The sequence below is a fragment of the Triticum dicoccoides genome, chromosome 7B (assembly GCF_002162155.2).
Source record: "Triticum dicoccoides isolate Atlit2015 ecotype Zavitan chromosome 7B, WEW_v2.0, whole genome shotgun sequence".
In the NCBI taxonomy this organism is placed as follows: domain Eukaryota; kingdom Viridiplantae; phylum Streptophyta; class Magnoliopsida; order Poales; family Poaceae; genus Triticum; species Triticum dicoccoides.
The window spans coordinates 381,307,750-381,317,909 of record NC_041393.1 but is presented as its reverse complement, the minus strand read 5'-3'; positions in this window follow the sequence as shown (position 1 = coordinate 381,317,909).

The following is a 10,160-nucleotide window of genomic DNA, read 5'->3' as shown; positions in this document are numbered from 1 at the left end:
CCTCCCACTCGCCCCCACGCTCGCCCTCGGCCCCCGCGCCTCTCCCTCTCCCCTCCAGATCCATCTCCCCCTCCTTCCCCACCGCAACCGAGCGCCGCCATGGCCTCGCCGCCGTGAATCGTGCGGCCACAGTCGCCGCCTCGCCGCGCCTGCATGTCCGTCGACGCCTCCGTCATCTTCCTCGTCCACCGGAGGCCTCAGCTGGAGCGGAGGAGCCCCGAATCACCGGATCCCCTTCGCCCTCATCTCCGGCAGCCGCGTTCTTCACCAACTCCGGCGACACCCCCCTGCTGCTACTAAACTACCACCGGCCTTCGTGCGTGCCGCTAGGTGAGCTGCCTCCCTCCTCCGCCCTCTAGCCCTCCTAGCTCGCGTGGTAACTAGCTCGTCGTCGTGCCCGGGCTCCGGTCGCCGCGGTGTACCTCGCCGCCGTGGCCACGGCCCCTGTCGCACTCACCTGGGCACGACATCGAGCTCCTCTTGCTCCCATGAGCCCAACGAGCTTGGGCCCGTGCCTTCCCGTGCCCTCTAGCCTCGTTTCCGATCGCGCCCGAACACCGGCGTCCGCTCGGCCTCTCGCCGTCGTCGTCCTAGCCCGTTACGGGCCGCGCCGCCACCATAGATGGACGCGGCGTCGAACGCCCGACTCAACGCACACGCGCATGCCCCCTCCCGTGCCTCTTTGCGCCATCCCTGATGAGTGCCCGAACGCAACGCCGCGGACCTCGTCGCCGGTGACGTTTCCGGCCAGGTCCGGCGAGGCCACCACCACCACTCGACACGCGGTCGAGTGACTGTTCGAAAGCACCCACGCACGCCCGAAACCGAGCCCCGTAGCACGGTTCCGGCCAACTCCGGCGAGGGGCCGCCGTTGTTTTGGTCGCCGGAGTTAGCCCCGGCGCGTGTCCGGCGGGTGCCGAGCTGGCACCCACGTGGCACCGTCTCGGGCCACTGACTGGTGGGCCCAGGGCCCCCTGTTGACCTGTTGACTGGGTCAACGTGCTGACTGGGCAGCCCAGTGGCACTGACATGCGGGCCCCATGCTATAAAAAAATAAAACAAATAGATAAACTGCTAATTAATTAAATTAGTTAATTAAAACTTTAACCTCTCACTGACTGCTAGGACCCACACACTAATTAACCCTTTCGGTTAATTTTAGAACTCTGTTATTGTCCCTGACAATGACATGTGGGTCCCACTGGACCCACCTGTCTGGTTTGACTGGTCAACCGACCAGTTGACCTGCTGACATCACTCTGATGTCATGCCTGCGTCATCAGGCACTATTCTGGATAAGGTTGGATTTAAATGAATAAATAAAATCAGAAAATGATTTAAATCTTTAGAAAATCATATCTTTTAATCCGTAACTCGGATGAAAATACTTTCTACATGAAAGTTGCTCAGAACGACGAGACGAACCCGGATACGCAGCCCGTTCATCCACCACACACCTCTAACATACCAAACACGCAACTTTCCCCCTCCGGTTCATCTGTCCGAAAACGCGAAACACCGGGAATACTTTCCCGGATGTTTCCCCCCTTCATCGGTATCACCTACTACCGCGATTGGGCACACCTAGCATCGTTACTTGTCATGTCATGCATCGATATGCATTTGTTTGCATTGTATTCATTGTTTCTTCCCCCTCTTCTCTCCGGTAGACTACGAGACCGACGCTGCTGCTGCCCAGTTCGACTACGGAGTTGACGACCCCTCCTTCTTGCCAGAGCAACCAGGCAAGCCTCCCCCTTGATCACCAGATATCGCCTATTCTACTCTATACTGCTTGCATTAGAGTAGTGTAGCATGTTACTGCTTTCCGTTATACCTATCCTGATGCATAGCCTGTCCTTGTTACTACTGTTGATACCTTTACCTGCAATCCTATATGCTTAGTATAGGATGCTAGTATTTCCATCCGTGGCCCTACATTCTTGTCCGTCAGCCGTGCTATACTATCGGGCCGTGATCACTCGGGAGGTGATCACGGGTATATACTTTACATACATACATACTATACAGATGGTGACTAAAGTCGGGTCAGCTCGAAGAGTACCCGCGAGTGATTCACGGATTGGGGGCTGAAAGGACCTTTGTCCCGACGGCCCTCTATGTAGATCTTTGTGGTGGAGCGACAGGGCAGGTTGAGACCGCCTAGGAGAGAGGTGGGCCTGGCCCTGTTCGGCGTTCGCGGATATTTAACACGCTTAACGAGATCTTGGTATTTGATCTGAGTTGGCTACGAGCCTATACGCACTAACCATCTACGCGGGAGTAGTTATGGGTATCCCGACGTCATGGTATCAGCCGAAGCACTTCGTGACGTCAGCGACTGAGCGGCGCGCGCCGGGTTGGACTGCGTTAACGCAACTTCCTTTGTAATGGAGGTTGCTAGGTCTGCTCACCGGCCGCGTACGCAACGTGCAGGTGTGCTCAGGGCGATGGGCCCAGACCCCTGCGCGCTTAGGTTTAGACCGGCGTGCTGGCCTCTCCGTTGAGCCTAGGTGGGGCTGCGACGTGTTGATCTTTTGAGGCCGGGCATGACCCAGGAAAGTGTGTCCGGCCAAATGGGATCGAGCGTGTTGGGTTATGTGGTGCACCCCTGCAGGGAAGTTAATCTATTCGAATAGCCGTGATCTTCGGTAACAGGACGACTTGGAGTTATACCTTGACCTTATGACAACTAGAACCGGATACTTAATAAAACACACCCTTCCAAGTGCCAAATACAACCGGTGGTCGCTCTACCTCAGGGATATGAGGAGGGGATCGCCGGGTAGGATTATGCTATGAGATGCTATTTGGAGATGCTACTTGGAGATGCTACTTGGAGGACTTCAATCTACTCTCTTCTACTTGATGCAAGACGGTGGCTGCGAGAAGCGTAGTCTTCGACAGGATTAGTTATCCCCCTCTTATTCTGGCATTCTGCAGTTCAGTCCACTGATATGGCCTCCTTACACATATACCCATGCATATGTAGTGTAGTTCCTTGCTTGCGAGTACTTCGGATGAGTACTCATGGTTGCTTTCTCCCCCCCTTTCCCCTTTCCTTTCTTTCTGGTTGTCGCAACCAGATGCTGGAGTCCAGGAGCCAGACGCCACCGTCGACGACGACCCCTACTACGCTGGAGGTGCCTACTACTACGTGCTGCCCGCTGATGACGACCGGGAGTAGTTTAGGAGGATCCCAGGCAGGAGGCCTGCGCCTCTTTCGATCTGTATCCCAGTTTGTGCTAGCCTTCTTAAGGCAAACTTGTTTAACTAATGTCTGTACTCAGATATTGTTGCTTCCGCTGACTCGTCTATGATCGAGCACATGTATTCGAGCCCTCGAGGCCCCTGGCTTGTATTATGATGCTTGTATGACTTATTTATGTTTTAGAGTTGTGTTGTGATATCTTCCCGTGGGTCCCTGATCTTGATCGTACACATTTGCGTGCATGATTAGTGTATGATTGAATCGAGGGCGTCACAACTAGTGATGCGGAGCATCCCACGTTCATCCCCATGTACACTCTGACTACTCTCCAAGCCCCAAGAGGACATATGACGAGACCTCAAACATACGCCATTGGATACAAGGTGAATTCAATCCTCTTCGAACTGTCACTTTCCACATGTGAGACATGGCTACTACCTCATGCATGGACCTTGCCTATACTCAAGTACAACCGAGATGACCATGGAGAATCAAAGGACCAAGCCCAAGCATGGAATAGGAGAAGGAAGAAGAGCCAGTTGCTATAGGCCCCAGACATCCGGACCAACCCGGACATCCGGTCCATCCCCGGAAATCCGGCGCCCTTCACAGAACGCACCCGAAGCTGAACCCCGTCAGCCCGGACATCCGGCCAGAGGCCCGGACATCCGGCTCTTCCCGAGCCGCCAGACATCCGGCCCCCAGCCCGGACATCCGGACCCTGCCTATCCAGAGAGCTCCAAGACCGGCCACTCCAGCCTGGACATCCGGCCCGCTAGCCCGGACATCCGGCCTTTCCTGCCTGCGTCAGCGCATCTGGGTCGAGGCCCATTTACCCCTGCACCCCTTAGACTATATATACTCCCCCTCCACCTACGTTTTAGGGTTAGCATTGGTTTAGCTCATCTGAGATAGAGCTTTGCTCATCCATACGGAACTCCTCCTCATGAGAGACCGCGGCTTCTTCGGAGAAGACCCACCTGGATTCAAGACCCCTTTACGGGAAGATCCCTCGTGGATTGAAGACCTCCTCTCGGAGATGAACTACCTCCACTTGTATCGTCCTTTGTTGGATTTGGACCGTGTATCTCTTTGTGTTTCTTGGATCTAGCACATGTGTGATCATATTCGTGTTGGTTGAGTGTTTTCTCTTGCGTTTCCCCATGATTTCCCTCGTTCCCCTCCGCGTGTTCTTCGTGTTCTTCGTAGGGATCCTCTCCAAACATGAAAGATCGCCCCCTAGGGTTCCGCCCTACATCATCTTGGTATCATGTGCCACGTTGATCACGTTTTTGGAGCCCCTACCCTGTGTTTTCTAGCTTGATTTTGTTGTGTTCTTCCCCAATTTCAAAAATCCCCACCAAAAATAACCCCAATTTTTTTTGTGATTTGTTGGTTTGATGATGTTTTGTTGATTTTGATCCATGGATTTGCTTGGTTTCAAGTGGATCTAGCATCTCCCCAAGTTTCCCCACTTTCCATCCATGAATTCTCTCCAATTTTGACCCCGAAATCATCAATTTCCGCCCCAAAATCGAGTTCCTCGAGTTCATCCTCGGATTTGGAGCCCGGACATCCGGCCCGACCCCCGGACATCCGGCTCCTGGAGCGCATTTTTGTGCAAGTTTTTGGACATCAGGGCCCGGACATCCGGCTAAACCCCCGGACGTCCGCCCCCTGGGATTTCAGCTTTTCCCGTTTCACTGTTTTGACCATAACTAATTCATCTGGAGTCCGTTTTTGACGTTCTTTAGCTCATTGAGAAGCTATTGACATACCCCATCCCAGAAAAATACTACCATCACCATTTGACTCCATCAAATTTTCTAAAATGTGGCAAGTTTGCCTAGGCCCTCCACCACATCATCCGCATTGCCACCATCGACTTCCGCAACCGAACCCATTTGTTCCATATAGCATTAGTGGTTGCTTGAGTAGTGATTCGAGTCTCCTAAGGTGTTTCAGCTACTTAGGGACGGTTGCTTCTTCATCAACCATCACCTCCATTTCCACATAACCTTGCCCACCATACATTTCGCCAACCCCAACTTAACCCAATTTTGTTTGAGCTTGTTTGAGTTGTGGCTTGTGTCTCCTAAGGTGTTTCAGCTACTTAGGGACGACAACTTCAACTCCGACACGTGTGTAGCCCATCATTCCACTTCCGCATTGCCAAGTGCAAACCACTATCGCTTTCCGCTACCACCATTTTGACATTTGACGTTTGAGATTTTGAGTTCGCGGTTTTTCCGTTTCCTAAGGTGTTTCAGCTACTTAGGGACAGATCTCCATCATATTGGTTTCTACATCAAGAACACTACCACTCGTCATCGCCACGGACGGTAACCTCCATATCATCTTGGTATTGTGGTACCCCTCCTTTGTATATTCCCCTTGCCATTGCATTGTTAACCCCTAGCACATTTTGCGTTACTTGCCTATCGAGACTAGCCATTTGAGTATTGCCGACAACGTGACTTGTGCACATTAGTGGTCATACTTCCCATAGCATACATACCATATCATCGTGGTGCATATATTGGTATCATAGCTTGTGTCACAAGTTTGTTCCCGCATATACACAATTGCTATCTTGGTTCGTGAAGTTTTGCATGAGAAAAGAGCTCAAAAGTGAAAGAGCCAACCAAGCTTTTAAGCAAAAATAGAAAGATAAGCAAAGAGCTTATAAGCAAGAACCATAGCATCATACTATATTAAGATTGTCATATCCGATCATCTTGGATCATATCACCGAAATACCATACATATAACATATTTGGGATAAAAGTCCATATATTTTGCATCTTATAGGTTGTGCACAAGTGTCGTATCCGCCTATAGAGCAATCGTGCTAGCGTCTCTCTTGAGTTGTGCAACACGAGCGTTTTCCGTGGATCCCACATTTTGTGCTTATTCCTTGGTTGCACGACCCCATTTATCTATCTGTGTGTGTGTTTCCGCGTGCCACATATTGCTATTGGTCTACTTGTTTCGCTTGCGAATTTGTGAATCTCTTTCAACATTATTGACTCTTACTAACATTTTGCATCAATTTTTTTGTGCCACTATCCTCACCGAGCTCCACCATAAGCCTTACTTGTGTAGGTGTGAGAACCGACAAGAATTGGTACCAATTGTGCTATTTCCTTGTTACACATTTGAGTGATCATTGATCCATCTTCAACATCGGTCAAGGTACATTTGGTCTACTTCTTCTCTTTCTCCCACTCATACTTGCTTGAGTCTTGTGATGGATAGGCAAGGCATTTCATCTCCGGTCTTTGACAACCACGACGGCCTGAACAACTACATCACCAAAGCGTCCATCTTCGATCTACAATGACAAATGCAAGGCGCACAATCAAAATTGCGAGAGCGCATTGAGAGCATCTCCATCGAAATTCGTCACTCCGAAGCAAGGAAAAGGGACTACATCGACAAGAAGCTTTCCGCACATAAAGAGGAGCAAGATGCAAGGATGGAGGAGATTCGGGCCTTGATCAAGTCTCCTTCCCCTTCGTCATCTTCAAGGTGGCGACATTCAAGCCACAAGTCTTCGGAGCGTGAACACGATGCAAGCGCAATTCGTCCATGTTCACATCTTCATGATGACCACCATCACAATTGTGATCAACATCATCATGAAGGGCAAGTCACCTCCAATCAACATGTGCACGACGATGACGAACAACATCTACTACGAGCTCAAGCACGACAACAACATCATCATCATGAAGATGCTCCACAAGCGCAAATGTACAAGTCCCAACAAGCCCTACTTCACGCCAAGTCCAAGCTTCATGAGAAAAAGAGAAGACCGTGAGACGAGCACCACCAAGACGGAGCTACGGCTACCACCACCACTTCGGCATCTTCGCCAAATGCTATTAAGGCATCTTCGCCTTTGGACGTACGACATCTTTGCCTACTTCCCATGAGTACGCCTACAACAACTTCATCAAGTCCAAGGCGACCACCTACGAGCGAGGGAGACACTTCCATCTTCGGAAGCCCCTCAAGGAAGATGGCCGATCATGGGAAATCCCCTTCGGTCATGGAGATGAGCTACGAGGTGCCACATCATATGGGCCTCCCACACCAAGACGGTGACAAGAATGTCGAGCAACGGCCATCCCCTTCGACCACGGCGACGAGCGTGAACCTCTTCAACAACATGAAGACGGCGCCCATATTGGACTCATACTCCGAGTCAAGCTACACGACCGCACATGGAGACATTTGCACCTACGCCTCTCCGACACCCACATATATCAAGATGCCCTAAGTGCCATGTGAGGAGAGCCACCACCCCATGAGTGAGATGAGTGACTCCACCATATATGACATTGAGAGAATTTCCTATGAGAGGATGAGTGTGACCACCACTAGCCCCACACATGAGAGAATGCCACACATCCTATGTGAGGTTGAGCGCCATTTGAGTGACTCCACCAACCATATGAGTGAGATCATCCTTGAGGGAGGGAGTGAGCCACAACACTTAGTGAGTGAGGTAGTTGACACGGCACGTGAGGCCACTATGATTTCTAACGACTTAACCTCTACTCCTAGTGTGTTTTCTTCTTTGGTGCTAGGTCTCCTACATGACGACATGCCTATCCTCGACGATTCCATACCTCCAATGGGAAAACCGATGGCCATGGTGGACGATGATGCACCCCCCACATGGTTCCATCAAGATGAAGATGACAACGAGTGGATCTTGGACACCTCACCTACAACACATGAGCGACGCTCCAAAGGTAACATAGGTGATGGTGCTTCTCTTGTCCCACTAGCGGACTCTCTTGACATCGCTTGCTTGCATGATGTTGACCCACCTATTCCCGTGCTTCATGCTAGTGCGACTTCCGGATGTCATGACTTACCAATTTATGATGAATATGATGATGAGCATGTTGATTTGCCTAGTTGTGATGCTATGCTCCATAGGATATCATGTGAAAATTCTATTGGTCACTTCATGTTTGACAATCCATTGAACTTGTCATATGCTATGAGTGAGATCTCCCATATTGCTTCATTTCAATCTCAACATAGTAACTATGCATGCCCCATTAAAATAAATCCCATTTGCACTTATAGCATAGATGACGAGATGATGGTCATTGACTTTTGTTTTTCATGTGATGATATTGCGATGCTTCCTTTACATGATTTGTGCAATTCATCTACTATGTCATGCCATGATCACATAGAACCAAATATGCTTTGTTTTGGATATTGTCAATATTCTCCATGGGATGTTTCTACTCATGCTCATGAGGAGACCCCCATAGTTTCCTCATACATATTAGGAGATCTTGATGCATTTCATACTTTGCATGATTCCCATAATTGCGTGCACCATATGCATTACATAAATAACAATGCTCTAGCTATTTCTCATGATGCATTACATCCTTTGAGTCTCCATTATGCCATGCCTAATAACAAACCTCTCATGATGGATGCCATGTTTCTATACCACGCATCTCATTTATTTGAGCATTGGATATTCTGTGCTAACCGACACATGCATGTGTGCATCATGATGGATGATGTGTACATATACCACACACACACAATTTTCCCTTTGTCTTTGTTTCGTGTAGGTACTCATGTATACTCGTCAACCTCTCAATCCCACGAGTTGATGAAACGAGCTCTTGAGAGCAACGATGACTTGGGATCCCGTGGACTATCCTTCCCACCGTTCCCTTCATGCAAGGACTACGCGCATCTCTTTTACTTGGCTCTCACACGGCTACGGGCTCTATATCACTTGTCCCTTTATGCCCATACTATCGTGTTCACTTTGCATGTTATGCCTCTTTACATGATTTTGCCATGCAATTGTGACCCTTGCTTGCATCTACCCTTGATTCACCATTATGCTATTTCTATGTGTATTTGCATGCTTGGTGGAGATACTTGTTGCTATTACCATGATTTCTTTGTGCCCCATTCTATGGATGCTTGTTGTGTTGGGAGAGTCATGATGTCCCATTGCTATTCACATATGGCCTCTCGCCAATACATTGATGATATTTTCCTCATATCTTTCTTTCATGCTTGTGCTATGTCATGTGAATTATTCATGCTCACTATTTGCACACATGACATGCTTGCCATGATTCCTTCTAGTATGTTGCATCTTCGCACTACTAGCTTGTTTGACTTGATCACTATCATTCCTTGCTATGTTGCATCACCCATGTTCCACCCTTACTCGCTTTCTTGGGTTGATGACATATATGCTCATGCCTCTCACAGGATATATCTTGATCATTATCTCTTGTGTCCATTAGTTGCCTCTCTCATATCCACTTATATTGAGCGCAACCATACTATGCTTATTGATCTTGGAGACTTTTACACTTTACTTGTGATGCATGCTTTTTTGATTGAGCCTATTATATTTGGTTGCTCTCGCATCATATGCCTCCATACTATGAAATGCTCCCTTGTACTCTCTTATGATGAGCATGATGCGTACACTTGTTGGGTATCTTACCTCACGAATGATAGGTGTTGCATTTGCACTAACCTTATTTGTTTTTCCGAGTGTTTGTCATGTTATTTCATTTTGGAGGATTCACAAGGCGATGCCATTATGCGACAACTTGGTCATGCAAAGGCATATACGATGTGCAACACCAACATTTACGAGAATCTCCTAAAGGTGAACTCTTTCCCTTTGAGCCATCCTCAATTATGCATATTGGATGGGCCATTCTTTCACTGTTGTCTCCTTCTTCTTGTCTACATGGTACATCTATTGGAGGGAGGACCGGCATTGAAGATTGGCTCTATGGACCTTCACATTGAGGAGCGCTCGCACTTATTGGATGCACCTTCGAAACTTCACTCATGCCATGACATCGAGCATTGGTACACCAACATCTCCATATTTGTTGATTGTGCTCACACATGTCATGCTCGATGG